At 44.4% G+C, this 27,807-nt stretch overlaps 1 protein-coding gene across 2 annotated transcripts in view; it reads right to left on the minus strand.

Annotated features, from left to right (window-relative positions):
* The window catches only part of LOC138577950 (tetraspanin-3-like), a 437,846-nt gene that overhangs the window by 229,569 nt on the left and 180,470 nt on the right, over window positions 1-27,807 (minus strand). The gene's annotated exons all lie outside the window — the stretch shown is intronic.

Consider the following 27,807-nt stretch of genomic DNA (forward strand, 5'->3'; position numbering starts at 1 on the left):
TATGCGAAAATAATTGTTGCCATCGGTAAGATTCTGATGGGTGCAAGTGGCGCACTGTGTTGTGTATCGACCCCACTATGCCCCTAAGAGAGATGACATATGCAGAGCTCTTTGGGAATCAGGTTGCTGATGGGCATATAGTGTTAGCCATTTGCATTCCGTGTGAAATTATGGTGTAGTGGCATAAGGTGCAATGTTCTTTGATATCCGTGGTTGCCCAGCCCACTTTCACTGACAAAGACGTAGAGCAGACACCGTAAGAATAACACTCAAGCCAGGGGCAGTGCTGCCCTGAGTAAAGCAATATCCCCTGTTAAAAGAAGCAGAGGAAGGGATACGAGACACCGCTCAATCAGGGAATTATTGTGCCCTCCACATCCCTGTGAAAAACGGCCATATACCCAATAAAAAAGGCGAAAGGGGTGTGAGAAACCTGAAGGTGTCTTACCCACTAGTTCCCTGGGATCTGTCATCCAGGTGGCCAGGGCACGGACATCGCTTTTGGATAAAGTTCCTGGGGGTGGAAGAGTGCGGGAGGATCACCTGATTGAGGAGTCCTCGGGGAGTAGAAGTGGGGCACCAGATGGCGAGACATGGTATCCCCTTCCTTGTAACACCTTTACCCCATCCTACCAGGTAGGATACTTAGGAATTCAACCCCCACCCCTTTCCCAACACAAACACTTTCTCTCGGACAGCTCACTGCAAGAGAAAACGGACTAACAGCCGAGCCGTATACCCGAAATGTCCCAATACAGGCGGGGTCAGGCAATTACTGATCATTACACACACCTGACTTCCAGCACACTTACCCACACAGATAAAAGCAGGAGCACGAAAGCACTCTGAGCAAGGCAAAGCACACGAGGAAGCAGCATTGCCAAGATAGCAGTTTAATACAAGGCACAAGACAGCAAGACCGAAGGGGATTGCAAGGAAGGAAGTGCCCTTAACCTTTTCAGCGAAAGACTGTTACTTTCGTGAATCTTCGAGAAAAAGAAAAGTAAGACCACGAATCGAGGCTGAGGAATCCTGCATTGTGTGTCGGAGGTACCCAGGGCTCTCCTGCATCGATAGTCAAGGAGGGGAGAATCGTTCGCCACCGTGGTACTGTCCTTGGCTCCTACAACATAGCAGCGCCATTGAAGTTAGCTCAGCCAGCGATTTGGGGGAGACTGATACCAGACCGGTCTGTGTTGAAGCCAAGGTTGCAAGCGGCAGCATTGTATAGTGAAAACTGAAGAGAACAATGTATGAAGCGTATGTGGCAAGTGAAGCAAGCACAATTAAACCAGCAAATGAGTGACTGAACTTTGAGCCCAAGATACGATACCGCAGACAGAGTGGTCCGGCGCCACGTGGGTGCTCATTCGAAGGTCTCCGTTAGGTATCCAGCTCAAAGGCGGCAAATGTGACAAAGAATTGTGAAATCGAATTGCTCCTGCAATGAGTCAAGCATAACCCTGTGCACATTCGAAAGTCTTCGATAGCTGATGAAATTGGGTAGGAAGTTGGTCTGAGCCCGGCAGAGGGAGAACAGATAAAAGCTTTTGGTTAAAGCAAGTTTGTGTTACGTTATGAACATTGTGTTAGAAGGAATCTGAGCCCGGCTGAGGGGGATCCGTGGTGAATAACGAATTACCTAAGAAATTGAGTACTTGTGATAATCTGGAAAAGGAAAATAACTTATTGTTTGTCTGTCGCATCAGGCCCTCTGAGAGAAGAGACTTTGAAAGGCAAAGAGACTTGGACACGGAAGGCCCTGATACTAATGCTTGAACTACATCCTTGTGCTAGCGATGCCAGAGGCTGTGCTAAGCTTGAGTGTACCGCCCTGTCCCGTGCTGAAAATGTGGGGAAGCGAGTCCAACGGCCTGAACATCCTGACATATCATTTTGTGCACACTTCTTTTTTTTTCGTAACATTGTTTCCCACACTATTTGTATTTAGAGCTAGGGATTGGCAATAGGTTTATTAGTATAGGCCCTTTCCCTTTTATTTTGATAAGACACTACAGGGACTGCATTATTATTTGATGGTCGTAGCTTGCTCCCATCTGTAGATTTAGGATTAAATAGGTGTTTTTCAAACCCCTTGAACTGTGGTCACTTGTGTCTGTCTTACTGTTGACACCATACCTTCCTTACAGGGGGAAGCTGGAGAATTATTCAGGATCTCAGGCCCCTAAATTACAATGTACAAGCAGAATTTCCTGTTCCTAACCCTGTGACCATCTTGTGCACCATCCCCAAAAGTGCAACGCATTTGACGGTGGTGGATTTGAAGAAAACTTTTATCCATACCCCTGCATCCAGACTCACAATATCTCACCGTGTTTACGCATAGTGAAAGGCATAGCGAAAGGTGCTTCGAATCCACAAGATTGTCACAAGGGTATTGTGAATCCCCCATGATCTTTAACAGAATCTTACATGCTGACTTGGGGAAACATCCTTGTGCCTAATACTATCATTCAGTGTGTGAATGATTTAGTTAGTGTGTAGTGACGGTGAACAGCAGTGCAGAAGTGACTCGATCACCCTCTTGCAGCTGTCTCCAAGAAGTCGTTTTTCTGGGACAGCTGATATCAGTTAATGGAAGAAAGATTATACCAGAGCTTGCTGCATCAGTGTGCAGTGCCCCGCAGCCCAGGAAAGTTAAAGAAATGCAGAAGTTCCTGGTTCTGTGCAATTATTGCAGAGCATGGATACTAGATTACGCTGCATACAGCAGGCCCCTACTGCAAGGCCTTAAGGAGGCACACAAAAAATAGACAGACGATTGTGTGGACAGAGGAAATGTGTAAAAGCTGGTTCTTTGTCAATGAATACTCTGACATCTTGTTAAGTACAAGTAACTTCTTTACTTAGTTCCAAGTAAATTTCATTAAGTTCATCATGTCAGGTACATATAAGATAGAGACATCATTCACGTGCATCCTCTATCAGGGGGTCTCATTCTCCAACTGCCTAACATAGAACCCACTCATACAACAACATTCTCTCAGCCTGCATTCTCCGTCACTCACTCCAACATTCCAGACAGGTCCAGGGAAGACTTAATCACAACATATCTCCCGGCCATTAATAATAACAAAACACCCACAAGCAAGACACACACACACTACCCACACACCATCCAATTGCATGTGCATCTTTTATCTCATAAATTGGAACACTCTACACACCCACACAAACCCTCCCACTGCCCTCAACTAGCAGGATAAATTCTCTCTGTACAATGCCTCTCGCCTTTTATACATAGTAAGGGAGTGACACCAACAACCTAACCAAATATACCATTCCATAACTATACAACTACATCAGGCATACCAGCCCCTCTACACATCTGCTCAACTCGCAGCGCACAACATCATTAACAGACTCTGCTCCCTCACAACCCACTCCATCATGCACAACTCACTTGCTGCACACGCCACCATTCATTCAACCAGGCTGGGTTTTCCAAATACCCAGGTAGCCAACACCACAACAAAGTCACTGTCAAGTTACCCCAAATGCTCAGTGTCACCACCCCACAATGTGCCTGTGCTGAAGAACCACATTCCACACAACACCACTACCATCAGGGAGCCCCACATAACACGCTCACTGCATCATACAACTGTACTGGACATTAGCACACATTTATCTTCACTAACATGTCCTGCCTATCAAAACAAATGCAATAAGCTACGTATTTCCACCAACTGTGAATATTACATTTAAACATGCTCAAATATCTATTATCATCAAAGTCCCACCTATGAAAGCAAAAGTTAGTGTGACAAATTTCACTACTTCCATTCTCAATTTCCTGCTCAATCTAGCCAGTCCACACTAACTAATGATTCTTTAATTCCATCTGTGGGAAAAAAACTGTTAAACAAAACTGTTATACATTACCTATCATTGTACTAAACATATTACCATTTATACGCTAACAAAGTCAACGACATCAAGCATTTCCATTCAGTGCAACTAAACCCAGCTCACACTCCTCAAAATCATCATGAAATATCCCACAGGCCTTACATCACTACTACTGTTGCTAAATGTAAATATCATCAGATCACCTTAAAATAATGTCGCTAACTGACATTTAATAACCATAACCAGAACAAATGAACCAACCTTTCTTTATGGCTGCTCCTCCTGTCAGCACCAGCTCAAGAAAATAGTACCTCTGGGGACACGGCCCCCCTGTCAGCTGGTGAACCTGCCATATTTTCTCTTCCATCCTGTTTTCCAGTTTCTCTCTGTCTCTCCTGCCCATAGCAGCCATACGCTCCATTCCACAGCCCCCTGCAGCCTTTCCTTTCTGTCCGCTTCCCTCCCAACTTTTTTGTCAAAACAGCACCATCCCCACAAGCGCTGCACCTTCCTCATCATTTGGCATATTTCCTTTCCTTTGTGCCGACACTGCTGCTTAATAATCATAATATACAGCATTTTCCCTTTTCATTTTCTTCTTGCTGCGTTTGCTCTGGCACAGAGCCGCTCCTTTAACTCTCCCGCAGCGCTAAATCAGGAAGTACTTTCAACCAATAAAGTTGCGTGGACGTGACACGTCACATAACGCCGCAGGCGTTGCAAGGTTCTCTTATTTTTCCAAGTCCTACGCAGCTCCGAACCAACAGACCTCTGTAATGAGGACGTCTTCATACGCGGGGACAATCACCATCGCCCCAGGCGTTCAGCACGACGTCATCATTTCAAGTGAGCAGCCGAGGGAGGCAGAGCTCCATGAAACAACAGTTGCCTCTCACTGTAACGACCCCTTGCCATGAGCTTCACTCCAGAAGGTGCCTGTGCCTCCCGTTTTGCACCGCACCACACAGGTACCTCTCCTGCCTGTGCCTCCTGCATTGCGCCGCACTGCACAGTTACCTCTCCTCTCACGCTGCCTCCCCACAAGCTGCCTGCTGTCACTCTGCAGCTACACACAACGGAGCCTCTTCCAGCAGCAACAGCCACTCACTGCACAGCTCCCCAATGCTGCTTGGCATCCAGCTAGCTATACTCATGCCTCACGCAGCGCATGGACTGCAGCCTCCAAGTCAGCCCAGCAATACTGCTTCTTCACAACAGATAAGCCTGCATCTGCCAATAGGTAAGGCTTACAGCTATCAGTGTCTCCACTCTAAGCAAAGTCATATATAATACATATGTGCTTCTGGGCCCGTTCAAAGCGCTATGATGAGCTCCAAGCCCCTTCAAAGCTCTGTAATGGCTCCAAGCCCCTTCAATTATCTCCATTTGCCATTAAGGCTTCTGCAGTCAAACAGACCTCAGGCCCCTCCAGTACTGCAATGAGCTCCAAGCCCCTTCAAATGCTCTACCACTGGGGCCTGGCCCCACCAATTGTCAAGATCCTCACAGCCTCCAGCCACTTTGGACATTGGGTCCAGGTCGCTAGCACCTGGCCATGGAGCTGCCCTCTACATCGAGCTCTGGCCTTCTCTGCGCTTACCAACAAACAGCGCCATCCCTACCTGAGAGAGGATCTTCATTGATGGTTGGTGGGCAGTGAATGTCCCCTTCTTTGTGCTTCCCCCCCAGCACAGCCAGCATCCTCGTCGCCATTGTAAAAGCTGGTTCTTTGTCAATGAATACTCCCGACATCTTGGTAAGTACAAGTAACTTCTTTACTTCGTTCCAAGTACATTTTATTAAGTTCATCATGTCAGGTACATATAAGATGGGGACATCATTCACTGGCATCCTCTCTCAAGGGGTCTCATTCTCCAACTGCCTCACAAGGAACCCATTCATACAACAACATTCTCTCAGCCTGCATTCTACATCAATCACTCCAACATTCCATGCATTCCAGACAGGTCCAGGGAAGACTTAATCACAACAAAATGCTTACGCGATTCAATGACCTGAAGAGAGTTACCTGCACTGCACTAATACTAACGACCCCTGATTACACCCAAGAATTCTATCTGTTCTCCCTTTCGAATGGCCAAATGATGACTGCAGTGCTCACACAGAAAAGCACAATGGGCCACAAGCCATTGGCACATTACAGTGGTGTGCTAGATTCAGTGATGCAGGGCCAGTTCCCTGCAAACAGGCGCTTACTGCTGCAGCATTTGCAATTGAGAAAAGCTACACAATTGTCATGTGATGATCGGTAACACTGTACCTAGAGCATGCAGCGTTTGCCATTTTCGAGCAATCCAAATCCACATTGACCACAAATGGGAATCCGCATATGAGGCCATCCGCTCCAGCCCACACATATACATAGTGAGGTGCAAAACTGTACACCCTGCCACATTTCTCACAGAAATGCGCACTGACGAAGACCTTGCAATGCATGACTGTGTGACTTTTGAGGAGGAGGAGGAAGACATTCCCAAGGCAAAAGATAGCCCAATCTAAGGGGGTGGAGGGTGTTACGCTCACCTGGTATCCACGGGGGTGCCACACGATACTGGATGGAGGTCTAAGCGCTATCCCGGACCTCTCTCTGCTTGGTTATGTTGGGTAGCGCCTATAACAGGAGAATTAAGGGTTAAGATACTGGTTCTGTGATCGGTGGACTCCCACCTCCCTCTTGTCCAAATCCCCTCCCTTGGGGTTATTGCTCACCTTAGGTTTTTGTTTGTTGAACTCTACGTACTGCGTCTCTGTGCAGGGGCGCGTGGTTAGTGCGGGGCGTTCCGTGGACCTAGTTGCTTCACTGGTCTGTGTGCCCTTATGTCGGCTCCAGACCAGCTGTGACACCGACTCTACTTGCTGTCTTCCAGGTGAGTTATAATGTCTTTTCCGTCTTTATTCTGTCTTTCTTTCCCTCCGTTTTCTCTGTCTTCTCGGCGTCTTGCTCCACTATGCTGTTCCGTAACAATGTCCCTTTTTGTTTTCACAGGGATGGTTGCGATCTCGGAGTTGCCACGCCGATGGCGAAAACCATGGCGAGTTATTGATGTGGAGCGCTGCGCTCTTTATTGGTGTTACTTGCTAACCTGTGTTCTCTTCTCTTCTTTGTACAGGTTGCGGTGATGTTCCGGAGTGATGAGCGATCGAATCGCTGCTTGCCCAGGTAAGTGCTTTGTTAATGCTGACCGTGTCCCTTCTCCCTTGCAGGCTGTGGTGGAACCCGGAGATGGGAGAGGTAATCGAAGCGCAGGGTGCTGCCAGGACTCGATGCTTGCCCAGATAAGAATTGTTATTAATGCTGTCCTTGTTTCTTTACCTTTGCAGGTTGTGGCAAACTCAAGAGATGGGCAAGGTAAGCGAAGCACAGGATGGATTCAAGGCTGGTTAATTCACAGGTAAGTGTTCTTGCTTGCTAATGCTGTTCTTGTTCTTCCAGGTTATTAATGGAATCCGGATCTAGGGCTTCAGGATCGGGCCGCCGGAGAAGCAGATGAGGAGGAGCTGGACACAGTGAGCGTTACGCTGCAGGAGTGCAGAATAACTCAAAGCATGTTCTGCTGTTTGGGTATGGTTTAAATAGCCCAGGTAAAGTAGTTCCAGGCCCAGCCACACCCAAAACACTAGACCGCATGGCTCGGTTATAAAAAACTGAGCTGTGTAATAGGCCTCCATGTTGGATTAAGGTTCAAAACTGGTATTGCTTTATTCCTGATAATGAGCCTGGCACCAAAGGACTGACTCCATGGTGTATCTGATGGAGTTTTAAGGCCCTTGGGGCCAGTGTGAAGGGCTTTAGCCCCATTGCTGCCAAGGGGATGTTATACCTGAGGGGGTCAGGGGCATGGATCGTGACAGGGGGTCCTCTTCATTGATGGTTCAGCCACTATTGACCAGGGGACTGGCCTGAGACACACAGGTGTGGCAGTTGTCCATTTAGTGGACGGAGAATATGAAGTGATTGTACAAAAAAGGCTGTGAATGCATTATTTGGTCCAAGCAGCAGAGCTTAGAGCGTTCCTTGAGGTGCTCCTAGCATCCCAGGGGTGTTGTGTGACTGTCTATTCCGACTCTGCCTACATCACCACCATGGTGCACTCTGGATTAGCACGGTGGAAGTGTAGGGGTTTTAGGAAGGCCAACAGCTCCCCAGTAGAGCTTGCCGCATTACTAGATAAGCTAATAGGTGCACTTTCACAACCTTCCATGGCAGTGGTGGTAAAATGCACCGCCCATACCAATGACACAGATTAGGTCTCACTCTGCAACACTGTCGCGGACGCAGCGGCCAAACAGGTGGCATAGCTCCCTGTGCCCAATGTTTCAGAATATCCACTGATAGCACAAGGCTGGGCTCAACTACCCAAATCCAATAATTCACTACCACTTGCTCAAATCATAGAACTACAGTGACAGGCCCCCCCAGGAGGAGAACGATAACGATTCGTGGGTGAAAATAGTATGTAAGCAGTCCCCTACAGATTTGTTGTGGCGGCAGGAAATAACAGGCAACGTGGTTATGCCGGAGGAGTTGCTACTAGTGGCTTTCAACCAGCTGCACCATCCGTCACACGTGCCCTAACATATTGCTGCAGGTTTACAGGAGGACTAATTTGCACCCAATCTGCAGAAGTTAATATCCAAAATGGTGATTAAATGTACTATGTGCCAGTCTTACAGTACTGGACATACTTTGAGAACAATCCGAGGTACCATGCCTCACCTGACTGGGACGTTCTGCGAATTGCATATCGATCACGCGGACATCGGGCGAAGGTGTAACGTTACTTAATAGCGGTGTGTCCCTTCTCCCGATTGGTGGAGGCAGGTCCTTGTGCACATCCTGATGCTAAGTGTGCAGCTACATTTTTGGTCAGGGTCTCGGGAGGATAGCTCAGGGGCAACGTGCTCACCTTGGAAGCAAGACGACATGGAGCAACACAGGTTCGATCCCCGGGTCCGCGCTTAGAAACCTCTGGGTATTAAGTGCGTTATAAATAACCTATCATATAATATCAGGGAGGTTTTTCTCGATGGGCAGTGTGCAATGTGTTAACATCTGACAACGGCACTCACTTTTTCAATGAGCTGTTTAAGGAGATAACAGCATTACTGGGCATCAAGCATCGGATGTGCACGATTTACCATCTGCAGGCCAACGGGATTGTGGAGATGGTCAACGGTCTGTTAAAGAGGAAACCGTCTAAACTGTGCACCACATTACGGAAGAATTGGGTGTACTGTTTGCCCCTGGCACTGTTTAGCTTACGCACACAGCCCTGCAAGGTTCATTATTTATCACTGCATGAGGGGGTAACTTGGGAGACAAATTCCAACGCCTCCATCTCCCATAAGGAAAGCATCTGATGCTCACAGGGCTGCCTCTGTTCTGGGGGACGAATTCAAGGATTACCTTTCTGCCTTAACAAAAGCAGTAAAATGTGTTTCTCAACTGATTGCTCAGCCACGATCTGAAGACACAATCAGCGCTGCAACTACCTCAGTGAAGTCACCACTGCTTCAGCTGCTCCCCGGCGATTTAATTCATGTTCGAAATTTAGTCTGTCTGTTGGTGGAGCGAGCCTAGGGACAATGGTCCATTCACCATTGTCTATGCTACTTCGCTGGCGTTAAAAGGTAAGAGCTGCGGTATTGGACACATCTTTCGGACATCTGCAAAGCACCCAATGCCACACCCCAGCACAGCTTGAGTAACTGCTAAACGTGTGACAGCACATGCTGCTTGAAGTACCCATAATACTGTGTATACATATTTTGAAGCACAACTGTTTGTGGCCTTTCACACCAGTATTTTTATTTTTTTATTTCTTGTACATTGTTTACAAAATATAAACGCTGCTAAGCACATTTTGCACACATCTCTCCCTCTCTTGTTCTATTCTTACATTTTCTTCTTGTGTGTAATAAAAAATGAACTCTCGTGTGCATTTCTTTGAAAGAAAGCAAAATTTGCAGTCACATGACCACACTATGGTAACTACATTTTCCTCCACGTACATTTGTGTCATGCATTGTGTTGCTGTATTATTTGCTCTGTCAATGTTTACATTGGGGATTTATCTGGGAGGTAGTGTAATATGGAAAGGTCAAAGGGGGGACAGGGTAATACTATTAATACTACTAATTGTGCCAATTTTTCTGCCAAACTGTCCCCATTATATGCTAATACAGCTATTATGCCTACATCATATGGTGACACAGAGAAAAACAATGCATCTTGTAATGGAGGTCCCAACCTATATATGTATATATATTGAATCAACAGCTGAATGAAGTAGAGACCCCCCCCCACTTAAACCTAACCAGAGAAATTCAAAGGGATTTATGTGGTGTGCAATTATATGAAAATGGTTTTTTATAATGTTGTAATATACTAGTATTCAAAGGGCATTCTGTTTATAATGTCGAAAATGGCATTACCATGATATAATATGGTGGTAAAGCACTGAATGGACAATAAGATATTCTGTACACAGATAGAAAATCGTTCTGGCTAAAATGCATGTAACCAAAATGTGGCTTGAACAAGAAGAACTGAGGAGCTCAAAGTGTGTAATGAGATCATTTTAAAAGTTAAGACGTTCAGGGACATCAAGCCTTCAGAAACTTGATTAAGGGGCAGAAACCAGACAGGCCTGGTCGAAACCCGTATCTGAAAAGTCCAGCTGCACCAATTAGAAGTTGAACCGAGCACCGAAGCAGAGTTAGGAATGCATGTTAGAGCGTATTTCATTTTTGAAGGTTTTAGTCCAATTAAAATTAATTGCCCAATGAGCTAATGTAACGATGTAGTTGCTTAAGACTGTGCAGAGAGAGGTGGGGGCATTTTGCTCCCTCCCATTTTGCTATAAATGAGCTCTGTGTAATTCTGGGAGGGAGTTCTCTTTCGAGGCAGGGAACTAGTCCATAGCAGTTACTGCTGCGCTGTGTCAGCAGGGAAATGGAATAAATCTTTATGAACTTAACAGTCTCTGTGCTGATCCATTTGAGTGGTCCTTATTGAATTGTGTTGGTGTATGTGAATCCTGCACCCCAACCTCCTCAAGGTGCAGCTATCTTATTTTACAGGTACTAGAGGGTGTGCACTGACCTATGGGCCCGTCAGAAGACTGTGCGCCCTCCTGTACATTTGGCAGCAGAGGACGGTTTTTGACCATCAATTATTGATTAAAATAAATCACCTAATGGCCGTTGACAAAGTAACTTTAGGTCTTCGGCAATATCACAAGTCCTTCGCCATTTCGGGCTGAGTAGACTGTGAAGCTCCCCATAGACAATGACTGCAGGCGGGGCCTGAAGGGACCCGGCACATCCCAGCAGACCAGACGATAACCTGAAGAAGGCGGTGATCGAGAGGGTCGGGAGAACAGAAGGTGAGTGAAAAGCTGCCATAGCCAATAGAGACAGGAACACGGGGAAAAAGAATAATGGCAGTCAAGATGTGGGAACAAAACAAATACGTTAACTGCATTCAAAAATTACTAACCAGAGTAAAATATTAATGAGGGACATGCATGCAGGTGTTCAGGGTTTGTGTCTGACTTTTTTACATGTCACGCTATGTATGTGTCTAAATTTGTATGTTGTGGAATGTGGCTCGCTTCGTGGCATAACTATTTGCGTGTGCAGTTAAAACAGTGGAACTAGTATAAAAATGATATTTTAAGCTAAATAAAAAATTGGCGTCGAGCCAAGGTTTTGAAATTGCAAAAAATTGCATCAAAAGAAGTGGTCAGATATTTTAGTTTAAAGCACACAAATTCGTGGTGATTGCAGCCCAAAAAGAGTTAGACAACCTGTCAAAAGTGAAAAATGCTGGTACACTTTAAGCAAAAACATTGTGTTTCAAACCAGCAGCTATGGAGTTAAAGTTGTATTTCCTTGTAGCAGGCAAGATAACTGATAGATCATGCTAAGAATGATACATTTTCGCATTGAAATGGCTGAGTTATATTTGATTTATGGAAGTACTGTTCTCGTGCATTAAGCTCACTGCGCGAAAAAGGAATGCAACATGTGGCAATGTTTTAACTGTGAGGTGTAGGGGAGATCCAGCTAAGAAGCAGGAACTGAAAGCCTGGAATGTGTACACATATAAGAAATGATTGAAAAATTCTTAAAGCAAAAACAGAGCTCTGGTTTTGTTAGAATGTCTGTATGAGGTTGCAAATAGTCATTAAAGATAATTTTTTTGTTGTTGTTTTAACGTTTTAACAGCAGAGCAGCAGTTTGGAAAAACACAGTTGAGAACGAATATTTAAAAGGGGGTTGACAAGAGAAATAAATCAGGCCCTCACTAAGAGTCCACGAGAGCGCGGTGATCAAACAAAGAAAGGAATGTGCAAATAAGTAGCCCTTGAAATAAGCACAGAGGATGCTCTCCAGGCGCGCCTTGTAAGTTTGCCTTAATCACACAGATTATTATAAAAAGACAGGCTGCAGGTCTCGTGGAAACAAGGCATGAAAAGTAGATCGCAAAATGCAAAGAATCATTCTGAGCATTGTTGTGAATTATGGAATAAAAAGGCCCACATTTAAAGATAGGGGAAATACACTAGTGCAGTTACATGTGTTAACCACACGCTAAGGGGATATTTATTAATGAAAACAACAGCTAAATATTTCCGTGGGATGGCTGGGAAACGCAGGGCTCAGATCTGGCTGGGTCATCACATTTTGTTATTCTTGACTCGTGGTGGGCATGCTAACAGCTGATGTAATTGTGAGGTTATTTCAGTGATCTATAGAATGTTTGAGTGCATGTGTGTTAGATATTGCATTTAATTTCAAAGACAGAGTGCATTGCATGCAGAATGAATGTGTCTCACGACAGGGCAGCCCAGCAATTGTAGGAAAAGGGCTTGATTGCATGTTAATGCGTCCGGCCTGTTGGGGAAAGCACTGCAAGATTCTCGCATTTTAGTACTGGTAAGCGGAGATCCCAGTTCTTCGGAGCGGATGGCTAAAAGCTAGGCCCCATTGTGGAGTTTCAAGGAAAGGCATACATTATTGGGTTGACCTGGAGGGTCTGGGGAATTAACAAGAATGATTCATTCCGATAAGGATGAATGAGCGCGGACAAAAAGACATCTTTTGCGCGCTGCCAATAAGGTTAACAAGAAATGCATTATTACTGATAGCCTGTGCGCGCCTCATTCAGGTTATGAGAGGCATCTGTGTGGGAGCATTCAGTATTGCCTAGAGGCCATACTCTCAGTGAAACACACTATGCGGCTGTGTAGCACTTAAGACAACCATTTAAAATGTATAAAGGATTAAATGAGATGCCCAGGATCACACAGCGTTTAAGGGGTGAAGCTGGGATTTGTACCAATATTGCAATTCCAAGCAGCTGAGCACTTTCTCTACCAGATCTTAAAACAAACTAAAACAACCTAATGTTAGAAAATGACTTGCAATGTACGCAACCCGCATTTCCAAACAAGACAATTTTAAAACCAAAATGTTACAGAAGGGGGTTACACAATGTGGGAATGATGTTAGCATCAGTTCTCCATTATCAAAGGGATTTCCTGCATGCAAGTAGGTAAAATCCTAGCAGAAAACAGCACAGTAATGCAAGGGATCCTATATGTTTTGACGAGGATCACTGTACAGCCTGCTGTCATAGCAAGGATACAAGCATGAACACATTTGCGGCACAGTCTCGAAGTTGCATACTTGGTTGCCGCTGGGACGGATATTCTTGCACATCTTTTAAGGGATTGCTTAGTTTTTAAGAATGCCCAGCTGAGCAAGCTAATTTTAACCCCTATCTGGTGCAGGAACAGTGCTGCTAATCGCTCCGCTTGTGCTGCAAACCCAAGTAACTATGCAGGTATATTTGTGAACTTCAGATTTAAAAAAATGGTTCAGCCAGCCTCACTGGGATGTGCCCTTCTGATTCTTCACATGAACACATATCCCTACAATAAGTGCTTAACACACTGAGACAACTTCTGAACCCCCGTGGATGAATATGGATTTTAACTTTGGCAATTGCGCTCGATCAGCAACGTTCCCACAGGGGAAAGTAACGCTACAAAGATCGTGTTACCCAAACTATGTATTCCACAATGAAAACGAAAGGCAGTGCACGTTTTAATTGCTCAAGGAAGAATGTATTTGTCAAAACCGTCAGGCAATGGGTTTGAAGCCTCAGCAGCATGCAATCAAATTATCCTGGCATGAGCTATTTTAGCCCAATGTAAACTGGAATATTGCTTTAGACCAGGCAGCATTGTGGGGGCCATGGGCAGCCACCCCATGAGCCCTCCAATAAAAACGTCTCTGAGGTCTACTGTCGTGTGGCAAGGAATTAACGATTCCTAGCAGCATAGAGCATGCAGAAGCCCGTAGGCATTGTGGTGCTATTGAAAAGAAGGGACTTGCAGAATTACAGCAAAAGACATACACTAGGGACTGCGTGATGAAGCATCGCCTGTGGTTAAAAGACAAATAAAGATATATTATAGTCACTGTGGATGAGCTGCATGTTAAGCTCACACTGGATAGAGTATTAAGCAAAACATAGCATAGTGGTTAATTTAGCAAAAGGGGAAGATGTACAGACACTGCTGGGGGGAAATGATAAAGGTAGGTAACCAAAGCATGGTTGACACATTTGCGAGAAATGAGAATGGATGGTTCTGAGCCAAATCCACTAGAAAAGCATTCCATGATTTAGGGACAAGACGGGGGAGCTTAGCCCTTTGGCATTAGCCCCTTTGGTAAATGAAGACAGCAGTGGGTAACAAGGAGTTCATGAGCAAGGGCACTGGGGAGAAGTGCAGGATTTAAGAAATGCTTGCTTCTCGCATTGCATGTCGGGAAAGCTTCTCACCTAGGTAGGCCCTGCAGCGACACGTGTGTATGTGTTTATGTATTGTTAAGTGCTGTATGGAAACAGAATGCTAGCAGTAGTGGTGATTTTTAACACGAATGTTACAAGGTGAGCGCACATAACTGAATTGTTAAATGAGGATTTTAATACTCACATGGGAAGGGGGAATTCGAAGCTGTGTATGACCATCCTGCGCACCCAATGGGGGAACCAGCGATGACAATGAAACAGGTCTTAGCTCCATTTCTATTCCGTTCTATTGTGGGTTGGCAAGGAGCCTAGTGCAGGTAGCCAATCTGGCCCTGGCCGAGCATCACAGAAAATACTGGCTGGGTCATTGCGCCAGCAGTCACCGTGGCACATACATGCAGGACTGCAGGCAACTTAGGCAAATGGAATATGGCAGTCAGTGTGTGAATGTTGCTTTCTATAGCATGCGTGGCTCTGAAGGAGCCAGAGAATGGAGGTCATAGCCTAATTTAGCTGTCTCCTCGCTCTCAACCCCTTTCTGGGCTAGCAGGGATCCTGCAAAGGGCAGAGTCTGGTGACATTCACAGATATGCACAGACACAGCCTCGTACATGTCACTCAATGGGGTGCTGTTGTAAAAACAAGGAAAGAAATCGAGGCTGAATACCCCAAAAGGAAATACACCGAACGCAGGTTACAAAGGAACATACCAAGATCTTTATTTTATACTGAACAGTTTCAAAGGACAATGTAACCGATAAGCTATCAGGCCCTCAGTACAACACAGCGAACTCCAGCATGGTCCAGTGTGTTCAGTGAGTGGGACTGTACATTGGAATAGTCTCGCTTTATATACCTTTGAAAACAGGATGTTCAACCCTACTGCGAGTTAATATTGGTTAATGCATTACAGATCTAGGGTTCGCGCCAAGTTCACGCATCTGTACATTTAGGGTTTGCCTTTAATACATTCGCCAACAAGCCTCAATGGCAATAGTGTATTTTCCGCAGAGCCTTCTCAAACAGTTTTATACAATGTAGTCAAACAAGTGTCCACAGTTCAGTATTTGGATACATTGTGTTTAACATATGCTCGCGGATTAGCTTAATTGGCACAGGTAATCCTCTACACACAGGTCAGCAAAGGACAAGGTCTCAGTTCATGACCATAACATGTGGCATGCGGGCAAGTTACACATTAGTTTGTACACGGAGGTCAAGATGGCCATGTTACATTCGGAATGACACTGTCCACCATTTTAGGCACAGGGTGACTTTACAGAGAACCTAAAATGGCGGATAGACCTAAAATGGCGGTTTACATTAACTCTGAGGACAAGACCTTGCGACACGGATTTCCTTGCAAGTGGCTTATAAGCAGCTTGGCGTAGGCCAATACACGTATATTCATCAAATAGGAGGCACGATATAATTTCCTGTTCGACACTGTTTGGACACGTGGCTTTCATACCCTTTGGTTGCAGACACCTTGGCTCAGATATTGCTGTATTTCTGATATGTGGACTTTTAGTTACGTTCATTGTGTGTGCGTGTTGTATGGCAGAGGCACAGTGTTCCCAGTTTTTGTGAACTGCCTTTGGGGGTGTTGATAGGTGCTTTACTTTATAAAATTATATTCGTGTGCATTTGTTAATGCCCTCACATTAGTCCAGACCAGGTGTCCGTGAGCTGGAAAAAAAAACATTGCAGACATTTCAGTGGATTCCAGGCTGTTTGGACTCAAAATTAGACCAGGATTTGTGATGTCATGTCTGTGGGCTTGGACAGTAAATTTCACATCTTGGAAGCCATTTTTTCCAAAATGCCTTGCAGAGGGAGAAGCCACCGGCACACTGAGTGGGGTGAGGTGGCTTAGCTCACTCCCAAATTCCTGCCAAGACATGTACGCCTCACCAACTTCGAGTCACCAGCCGCCACTGGACTGAACTGAACCTGGCAGCACCACCAGTTAAATTTACCAGCGCTGTGTAAGACTTACATTTGTGGCTCTAAAAGAGTAGCCTTTCCACCATGGTTGGGCAGTGAGCAGCACATCTGTCACAAAGTCATGTGTATTCTTTCAAAGAACACTGAGAGTTGAATACTGGGGCACCCTGCACTTTTAGAGCCTGTGAGGATTTTTGGGAGATGCCTGCAAGGATGGCAGCGTAGTAATACAATGTAACACTGATAAGGACACGAGAAATGAATGAGCAGGGTGTTCTTTAAGTATGGCGGGGAAAGGAAGAGGCCAGAGGCATTAGCGTACATAATACTGAAAGAGAAGTAATGACACAGGGCGTCGTCCCACCAAAAGGATAAGAGGTAGCGGAAGTGACATCTCAATGACCCTTGACCTCTGATGATACCACAATAGAAAAGTTAAACATTTTTAAATTCTTAGGGTAGCAAAGGGGACCGCGGGGAAACAAGGGACACCCGGGGGGGGGGGGGGTGCAGACACGACCCCTGGCGACCCCCCCAAATGCCATCCCTGCATTGGCACTCCAACGATAAAGTGCAACAAACAGAGTGTAGCATGTAACCAGGCATGGTATGAGCAAGGGTTGTTTTACAGCTACAAAAGTAGTGTTAGAATTAAAGGAGGTAGTGATAAACTTCATGAGATGAGGAGCAAGAGATTTTACATGGGGTTTTAAATCAACGTGCAGGCAGGAGGAGGCGATGCCCTGTAGCTGAATGGTCCATTGCCATTCATGCCTTCTATCTTTTTTTTATAGAATGCCCTTGAAATTAAAGGAGGTTACTGGATCATCTGCGACCGGCTTTTGGGAAATTTTGGGGATAGCACACATGTAGTGAAGGGGGTTTTTGGGGTGCTCCTAAGAATTGTTTCTAGGAGCTCCACCGTGACTGGTAGGAGAGTCTGCATGGAGGCATACCAAGGGTGGTAGGTTACAATTTTGAGACCTTGTCAGCCAGAGTGGAGAGCATTTTGTTAAATGAAAAAAAATTAAAAAATTAAAAAAAACTTTTGGTTTGAGACGGGCGGTTGAGATTCTGGTACCATAGGAATTAGATGAATGAAGAAAGACTTGAATGACAAAGCGTGAAAGCATGATGACAGTGTTGAGGTTACCAAGGAAAGCATTATTTAGGGCATGCCTTAGTTAAGCACAAGCAATTTTGAAGGCATGAACGCGGCAGAAGACCAATGAGATTGGGTGACTGAGAAGTAAAAGATTCCAGTATTTTTGCAGCATAATGAATATAGCCAGAGGTATGACCTGGCAGAGGAAGAAGGACATATTCTTAGAAATTCAGGGGCAGGCTGCAAATTATGAACATTTACAGGCATGAGGTAGAAACAGATGGCCTCCAGGAAAATAAGGCAGCCATAAACTAGGGAAATATGGCAAATAAATAAAAGAGCGAGCAGAATGAAATAAGAATCATGAAGGACAATAGTGGTTCAAGTAAGAATTCCGGGGGGACACCCGAGATAAAAACGTAAGAATTCCGGGGGGACACCCGAGAGAAAAACGTAAGAATTCCGGGAGGACACCCGAGGGAAAAAGTAAGGATTACCAGGGGGCACCTGAGACAAAAACGTAAGGATTCGCCTTGTTCCTGCGCTTTAAAGAGTGGTTAGAAGAAACGTGAACCCAGAGCCCACATAATTGGGGGCGATAGGCTACGGTGACGATTAAAGATGGCACAAATGGGGTTTGATTAAACCCCATGTCGGGGTATTCATTAGAAGGCAGGTATATGTGCGTCCAGCTGGTGTTTGTCTAGTCTGTCAAGTGTCTGTTATACATGTCCTTTTGTATGTCAAATGTAAGGAATTTTGTCTCCTTGTTGGTTGAAATCAAGTAAAAAGTTTAATGTGATTCTACAGTTGAGAAGGAATCGCACATATATTGATGATCTCAAGTAAATTCGAAGAAAAAAAATGTAATAATTTGTGGGAAGGGGCTGGATTGGAGCTCGCTGCATTTGATGCACGCTCATAGTAATGGGAGGATTGGACTCACATATGGATATCAATAGAAACAGAGTTAAGCCCGGGAAACATTGCTCCAATTGGAGGAATGGGTTAAAGGTACCGCCCACAAGATGTTATGCCGCGGCCACAAATTGAGCCTTAATCTTAAGCCATTTTACAACGCATGGCAACTTACTTTGATGCCACATACACAAACAAAAAGCTAGAAAAACACTATGCTGCTCTCAAATCGTAAAAATATAAGAGCAGGGAGAGGAGAAAGAGCCTCTTGCAGCTTGGTTGAAATATGCACTGGGGGAGAGGGGGTGAGACACCTGCAGCAATGCCTGCCCCGCCTGAAACAGGAGCCGAGGGAAGTAAGCCTGGGGGACTTTGACCATTATAAAGAGCTAAAAGCAACCACAGGTTATAGTAACCCCGCTTATGAGCCACCTTCATACAGTAGTAGCAAAAAGCAAGAGAAGGTTAAGAACAAGAATCTCACATCCCTAGCCAAGGGACAAGGGGAGACACGATGATGCGATAATGAAGGAGGGGATCAAGCACAGACAAGGGCATCTCTCAACAAGGGAGAGAGGGAAGGAAGAGGAAAGAAAGTGAAGGCAGAACTGATGAGATAGCATTTACAAAGGACGAATGGATGGGAGGACAAATCTCATTGAAACTCGATGGGAAAGGAAGTGATGATGGGAGGCCTAAGGCGGAGTTAGATGAGGCACAGATAAAAGAAAGAAAAGGAGTTAAGGGTCGGAAGGATAAGAAGAAAAGTTAGGCTAAGGCAAGAACAGCTTTATCGCGAAGAGCAAGGTAAGCAGCTTGATAGCAAACCAGAGAGCAGCCTATGAACGTGACAGACAGAAACAGCAAAGGAGATTAAAAAAAGGGAGAAGATAGGGTCAGAGAAGAGGCGAGGAAGCGCAAAAGGATTGGTCACAGAAATAAATAAACAAATAAATAAATAAATAAATCAGGAAATACTGAAAGTGAGAGGTTATCTTGAATAAAAAAAATGAATAAAAGGGACAAGGGATACACTCAAAAGCATAAAGTAAAAAAAAGAACAAATAGTGGAAAACAAATAGCACTTATGAGGTTTCCTGGCTAACAGAAAAAAGGAGCATTGGGCAATAAAAAACATCAGGAGACCATGAAGACCAAGGAAAGGAGTATGGCTGATAAAATTGGGTCAATTGAAAAAAAACTCGCACAAACCATTTTAAAGTAAATATGGTGAAGTAAGCAAAACAACTTGTGAATACCAGTAACAATTTTGATTTATTTTACAGACAAGCTATGGACCTCTTGCATGGAAGCACAAGACATTGTCTGCATAGCCTTAAACTAGGAAGAAAAGAGAAAAAGGTAAGTACTAGTTCACGCCAAAAGGGTGTGAACACGCAATTGATCCACACTAAAGGTAAAGGGATCCAGGTGAGTAACAGGAAAAGGTAGCAAGAGACACAAGGTCTTCACAAGTTAGCTGTTTTTCCCAAGATAGATATAATCAGGTGCGGAAAGAGTAGAGAAATAGATAAACAGCATGGCCATTCCAGACAACCACAGAAAAGGGAAGAAAAATTGAAGGCGAGTAATTATTTTCGTGTTCATAATGTCAAAAGGAGTGTTATGATAGAGGTATGCAAGCATTAGAATAGGCAAAACATTAATGGGAACAACAAAGGTGGAGGCACGTAGTAAGAATTGGTGCCATAGTCTTAGAAGACAGGGGTAGGCTAGATCAAGTGAGACAGGGACTTTGTGCAGCGAAACACCTCTGTTTTATCTTCTTAGGATGAACACAAAGCACAAGCATAGACCATGGTCCAACCAACGAAGAAAAAAGGAACAGGAAGAATGGCTGCTAAGCTGAAGAAGTATGTGCAGCTAACCAGGAATTCGTTACTGCTAAACTGAGGAAGTATGTGCAGCTAACCAGTAAGAATTTACTGGTAACCTGCAAGAAATACAGCTAAACTGAGCAAAGAACCCAGCCAAAACTAAGTAACCCCACGGGGTGGTTGGGAATTAGTTGTTTATGTGCACCAACGAATAGGGGAGAATGACCCAGAGAGTATTTTTTGATAGCAGAAAGGGAGGAAGGGGGTTAAAGTCCGGAAGAAAATCTGACCCCTTGCAAATGCCCAAATAACTTTTTCCTTTATTTTGACTTTCTACAGACGACCGGGATCCCCAAGGACGTTTCTGTCATCTACTACAGACGTGCCTAGAAGACCAGGAAAAGAGAAGACGTCCTTCTTTAATGGTTTTGTCTCCTTAGGGTTGCATGTGGCACCTGGAAGGGGAAAACACGTCCCATGAAGAACATGACGTATTAAGTGGTATTGAAAACAAAAATCATTGTCTAAGCCAGCTGACACAGTGCTAGGAATGGGGGGTATTTTTGTTATGGTGTAAAAATGACCCACAAAAGGGAAATGTTTAAAAGGAAATGTTGTGTAGCTTTTTAAAGGAGGCAGGGGTGTCAAAACAGAGGGAATGTCTCAATTTTAGGGAATAAGGAATAATAGCCAATGCGAAAAGAGGTTTTAAGGAAATGGGTGGGTAGGAAATGTGTTAGATAAGTAGAGACCCGTTTATTTTACAAAAGAAACTCATTCCGTTTTATATTACAGGTATACGTTGAGGGACCTGTACGCCTTGGAAAATTGATGTTGAACCGCGTGAGTAGAGAGGGAGATCGTAGAGGAACCCATTGAAAACCCTGACGCTGAATTATGTCTGCAAAGAGACTCCCCCAACCCTGCATTCCCATGCTGAACCGTCCCCTCTTGTGAACCTATCGAACAATGAACCCATTTGAAAGAGAAACACTGAACTTCATGTGAAAAGGAAAAACAATGGACCTCTGGTCTAAGCATCAAAGGAACCTGGGAGACCGACTGTGAAAACCGCACAATGGAAAGGAAAAGGCGACAGGACACAGACGGTCCACTGACGCCAAACTCATGACAACTACAACGGAAGATACAGAAAAGGAACGAGTGTGGACAAGAGGAAAGGACGAAGTGAAATGATATTCATGGGCAGGAGAAGATGCTCAAGGAGAGATTCTACTTTGTTGGGGTGGGAGTTGCAGACAAGGTGTGACATACGACGAGACAATGGGCTAATGGATTACCTCAAAGCTTGACCAAACCTCTTGAGTCTCACAATGGCTGTGAATAGTCCAAGGCATACAGTTAGATTAAAGGCACACAGTTACAGGAAGTAGGGCTTACATGGAAGGAGATGACACACGTTTGTTTTTAGTATGACAATACATTAGTATATGCCACATTATAAGATCGTGTTAAGAAATGTTTAGATAAATGTTAAGGTGAATGGAAATAGAATATGGTTTAAAGTTGTTGGTTTACAAACAACTGAACTTTAAAGACGGGGGAGTGTAATGGAGGTCCCAACCTCCCAATATATATATATATATACAATATATATATTGAATCAACAGCTGAATGAAGTGGAGACCCCCCCCCCACTTAAACCTAACCAGAGAAATTCAAAGGGACTTATCTGGTGTGCAATTATGCGAAAAGGGTTTTTTATAATGTTGCAATATACTAGTATTCAAAGGGCATTGTGTTTATAATGTCGAAAATGGCATTACCATGATATAATATGGTGGTAAAGCACTGAATGGACAATAAGATATTCTGTACACAGATAGAAAATCGTTCTGGCTAAAATGCCTTTAATGAAAATGCATGTAACCAAAATGTGGCTTGAACAAGAAGAACTGAGGAGCTCAAAGTGTGTAATGAGATCATTTTAAAAGTTGAGACGTTCAGGGACATCAAGCCTTCAGTAACTTGATTAAGGGGCACAAATCAGACATGCCTGGTCGAAACCCGTATCTGAAAAGTCCAGCTGCACCAATTATAAGTTGAACCGAGCACCGAAGCAGAGTTAGGAATGCATGTTAGAGCGTATTTCATTTTTGAAGGTTTTAGTCCAATTAAAATTAATTGCCCAATGAGTTAATGTAACGATGTAGTTGCTTAAGACTGTGCAGAGAGAAATGGGGGCATTTTGCTCCCTCCCATTTTGCTATTAATGAGCTCTGTGTAATTCTGGGAGGGAGTTCTCTTTCGAGGTAGGGAACTTGTCCATAGGAGATAGTGCTGCGCTGTGTCAGCAGAGAAATGGAATAAATCTTTATGAACTTAGTCTCTGTGCTGATCCATTTGAGTGGTCCTTATTGAATTGTGTTGGAGTATGTGAACCCTGCTCCCCAACCTCCTCAAGGTGCAGCTATCTTATTTTACAGGTACTAGAGGGTGTGCACTGACCTATGGGCCCGTCAGAAGACTGTGCGCCCTCCTGTACATTCTTTAGTCCACACAAATGACAGCAGAGAGAAAATGAGCAAGTTCACTGAATTGGTTATGCCACTGTTTTTTCCCATGGTGTTTTCTAACATTATTGCAAGGTTGGATTTTTCACACATTACTGATTCGAAACGTTTCAAAAGACAGCTGAAAAGAGCAACATTTGATAAGTACAGAGGCCTAGGTCTAGATGTGCTAGAAGATGAGCACCATCCAGAGTTAAGTAATAGTTGGTACACGGACATGCGCACAGTGGGCAAAAAGAGGGTTAATGGGGCGTGCTACATTTCTTCCTTGATACCACGCGTGTCGGGAGACCCGAAGGTATTAAGGCCACAAGATATTCCACTCTTGGAGACGCAATGTTTGGTCCATCTAACATCATTCAGGCTGCGAAGCACTTTCCAAGCACGGAGTGTACAACTTGCGATGATGGACCCGAACGAGTTGCAGTGTGCTCGAAACCCCAGAGGTACACAGTGCTTACAGAGATCCTATTTGAAGCAGGAAGGTGTGAAATTTGTGGCAAACAGATGGCAAGAAACTACAATGAGCTGCATGGCAGAAGGTCTCGCCGGATTCAAAGAAGAAGTTATCCAAAAGGTGAATGCTGTATGCATAGAGTACTGGTATGAGCATGTCGCGAAACTCATGTGGGTAGAGACAATGGAAAAACCAGGAAGAATATGAACTGTATTGAATATGAACTGTATTTTTACAACGAAGGGAATGTCTTTGTAGGGACCAACAACAGGTGAAACAAGACATTATACATCTCAACCTCAAGAAAGGGATAGTAGCCGTGATGGATAACTATTGGGTGTGCAGCCAGCAGGCATTTCTACACCTCCTGCCACTATGGAGGGGCACCTGCCCGCTAGCCTCTTTGCACTCAGCGCTCGTAATGGTCCCCGAAGAACACCTGATAGTGGGGGCAGGTGGCCTGTCAGCGCAAACACCAGCACCAGTGTCGGATGTCCCTACTACAGTGCTGCCAGAGCGGCCTATATTCTGTATCCTGTCAGAAAAAGAGAAGAAAGAAAATTGCAGAGAAGGTCCAACTATCTGTCCCAAGATTCCTCATAGTTGCTCAAAGAAATACCAGATCAATACAAACCATACAGGAAGGAAGAAACCTTTTTTGCATCATTATTGCTATCAGGAGTACAAACAGCCACTAATGCCAAATCGCTTCAGATTGTGCGCTGGGAAGTGATACAGCTGGCCAATGACACTGAACAAGGCCTCAACACTATCAAGATGGAGAAGCGAGCGATCTGGCTGATGACGCTGCAGTACCGCTATGTGCTGGATCTTCTCACGCCCATGGAAGTAGGGGTTTTGGGGAAATTGCCATTCCTGCTGCACCTATGTGCCTCCTAATGACGCAGACAACAGGTTCCTCACCAACACCATAGGGGCCCTGCACACCCTTGGCACTCGCATGCAAACAGAAGCTGGCATTCAAAGCGGACTTTTTCGACAACCTTTTTTCCTGGGTACCATTGTGGCTGGGGGCGATCGTGAAACTGCTGGTACCAATAGTAGTGTTTGCGTTGGTAATCTTCTGCACCTGCCACATGGGACTTTTGTGCTGTGCTAAAGCAATGCCTAGCAGTGCAATGGAGATGGTTTCAATTGGGGTACACGGGCCACCTCATGGTACAAAAGACGACAATGCAATACAAACAGAAGACCCTGACAACCCCTGCATTGTTGTATTAGAGCAACACCTCCACCCCCACACCATCAACTATACTGTCTCCTAGCAACCACAGACACAACACCATTAACACACGCCATCAACTGCTAATCAGAGAACACAGCAGCTGGGGAAGTCAAGCACACATTGCACGTGGAAAGGAACAGGATTCCATTTTAAAGGTCTTTACTTGCAACCTTCTTCATTTCATATGTACACTTCCCCAGAATGTGAGGGTGAGATTGCAATGGATTGTGGGTATCTACATACCTAGAATCCTTTGCCAACTCATCCTCATTTAAAAAAATAGAAATATTGATGTCAAATGAAGTTTTTACCGCACCTTTTGTTGTGCCTAGCTACAAGTCTTTTGCACACTTCATCATTTAAACACTCGCTTAAAAGTAAAGAGGCTGGAAGGTTTGGTGCTTGTGGGCAGACAATTTTAGTAAATTATCATGTGGCAGATCAGCAAGGTGAAAGCTCTCTTGTAAGAGCATGAGGATTATTGCCGTTAAGCTTTAAGGGGACACAATGGCAAAGATACCTGCACCAAAAGAACGTATATATGAATATAGTCTAATAAAAAAAGGTGCTTCTTCGCTCCTATATATACCATATCCTTCAAAGACATCTCGGACTGATCTGATTCCTCAATACTTTATATAACAGCCCTTTAATTGCTATGTCAACCAACATATCTGCAGGTTTATGAGGCATGCTTGAAGTTGGAACATGTCTGGGTCACTAACAGGCATTTTTCCTGCGTGTTTATGAATGCAAACGCCACCTACTAATGGAAATTGCTACTACGTCTTCAGTTTCATTAGTCGTTTCTTTCCTGCTTGTTTCTGAATGAAACGCCACCTAGTAACAAATACGGGTACTATACCCTCCGTTTGTTTCAGAACATATGTTGCATTTATGGTGAACTTTTTTAAAGCCCCCTGAAGACTGATCACACACTGATGTTCTCAAGTGAAATGAAATTTATTGAGCTGCGGCTGCCATATTTTACATCATATAACTGTCTCTATCTGCCAAGAGCACCACACTGGAGCCCATCTGACCCACTGGAGTACGGCTCATGATTCATATCACTAACAAGTGAAATAGGGAAATAAGTGGTTAGGACTGTACAATGATGCTTGGGAATACAGGTGTCGCTTATCCAGCTCACCAGCTCCACAGGATAGCTGCTCCCTCCTTTGCGTATCCTTTCTACTGTAGCCCAGTGAGTCTCAGTTGTGGTTTATTTCATTAAGATCTGAAGAGAGAAAATTAACTTTGTGACATGAACTGGATGGAGGCAAGCATACCTGAAGGGGGATCTATAATTGGGGGGTGCACGTCCCACAGATCAGGTCTGTATATCCTGAACTCCCAGCACCTATTCTGCTGGTATAGCTAATAATCTACAACCCCCCTATAATATCATCCTGCGACGCCCACCCCCCTGAAAGGGTCTTTTACTGCAAGTCCAACACAGGGATCCATTTTTCGACCGCTGGTGGGCCTTTCGCACGCAAAACATGCTGCTTGTCCAATGTCAGTGTCCTTTAGTAACACAATATGGCGCCGCTTCTTCTTTCAATAGCGTCGAGTTCTTTGGAACAGAGCAAGATTGAAATAGACCATGCCAGAGTGATGACTTTCATAATAAAATGCTGCCCACTACCTAGAAGTGCTTGAAAATCAGCAGAAACGAAGCGGATTGAATTTCATTACGAATGTGATCAGCTTGTTTGTACGAGAATATTACTGCCCATCTTTTGGCTCTGCACATGCACTATGTATCTTCTGTATGCCTTCCAAGAAATGTAGTGTGAATACCTACCCATAGTGAACCAGCCATATGGGAGTCACACCCGCATTAATGGGATCTTGTCTGTGTCACTATTGTTGCCAGGAGAATGCATTGTCACCCCGAAAAAAACCTCACTCGCTGCAGTCATCTCAATTTACTGGCATGCAGACCATCACTGGATCCTTTGCTTGCCTGTACCCTTGGTCCAGCCAGAGACTAGTTCTGCCCGCAGACCTTTGCTTCGCTACCCAAGGTAAGAGAGGGTCGCGTCAGCTATGTGGGAGTGAGACAGAGGGTGGTGTTGGAGTACAAGACCATGCCGGCATGGTTTTCCAACCACCCTGGGCAGTGGGAGTGGGGAAACCACCCCTGGTAAATACAGCACTTGGAAGCAGTAAACCCATGATGAAGCACTGTATGCATGTAGGTGAATGGTTTCCGCCCACTTTTCTCACAGAGTGGATGCCATGACCTTAGGTTTTTGGAGGAGGGGGGAAGGGGTACGAGTAAAAGTTGTTTCCTCCCCTGTGTAAAATATCTCCAATTGGCATTTTGCTATGCAGGGACTATTTGAAAAAAAAAAAAAAAAGAGTATTTTGTTGAATAGCTGCTCACCACATATTAAGGTGCACAGCTTTTAAAAGGAATCATCTGTTTCAGAATAGTCCCAGCCAATGACAGAGCCTATTTTACACACGCATTTATTCAGTTGCCTTGTCGTCGTGTGGGGATAAACTGGGCTTGGTAAACTGCTGATGTGTGTAGACTCGACCTCTGCATTTAAGCAACATTACAGGAAACTCTTCCCATTGAATTTATTTTTCACGTCCATTTTCTGGAAAGAAAATCTGCATTTATTCCATGCACTTTCTTCAATTGGGAAAGACCGTTTTAATGACATTTGCATATTTAACGTTGATGTGTTCACTTCTAATTGCATGTTAAAAGATGTGCCAGGTAAGGTAAAGAGAGTTAGGCAGTACTTGTAATATTTCATCTGTCGCTATGTTTTTTCCGTTAAAGAAAGTGTGCTTGCCAATATGTTATGAAAAGTTATAATATTAAAAAATTGATGTTATGAAAATACACATTAAATTGCTGGTCCTGTTTCTTCAATGTGTCACCAGGTTTTTTCAATACAAAAAAATTACGCAATCTACTTTATGGGTCGAGTGCATTGCTCTTAGGTCGAGTAGATGAACTAAGTTTCTCGACCTGCAGGACTAGTAGGATTTTAAAGATTATTCAAGGCCAGAGTTT

The sequence above is a fragment of the Ambystoma mexicanum genome, chromosome 1p, assembly GCF_040938575.1.
Source record: "Ambystoma mexicanum isolate Mex_15411 chromosome 1p, UKY_AmexF1_1, whole genome shotgun sequence".
Classification (NCBI taxonomy): domain Eukaryota; kingdom Metazoa; phylum Chordata; class Amphibia; order Caudata; family Ambystomatidae; genus Ambystoma; species Ambystoma mexicanum.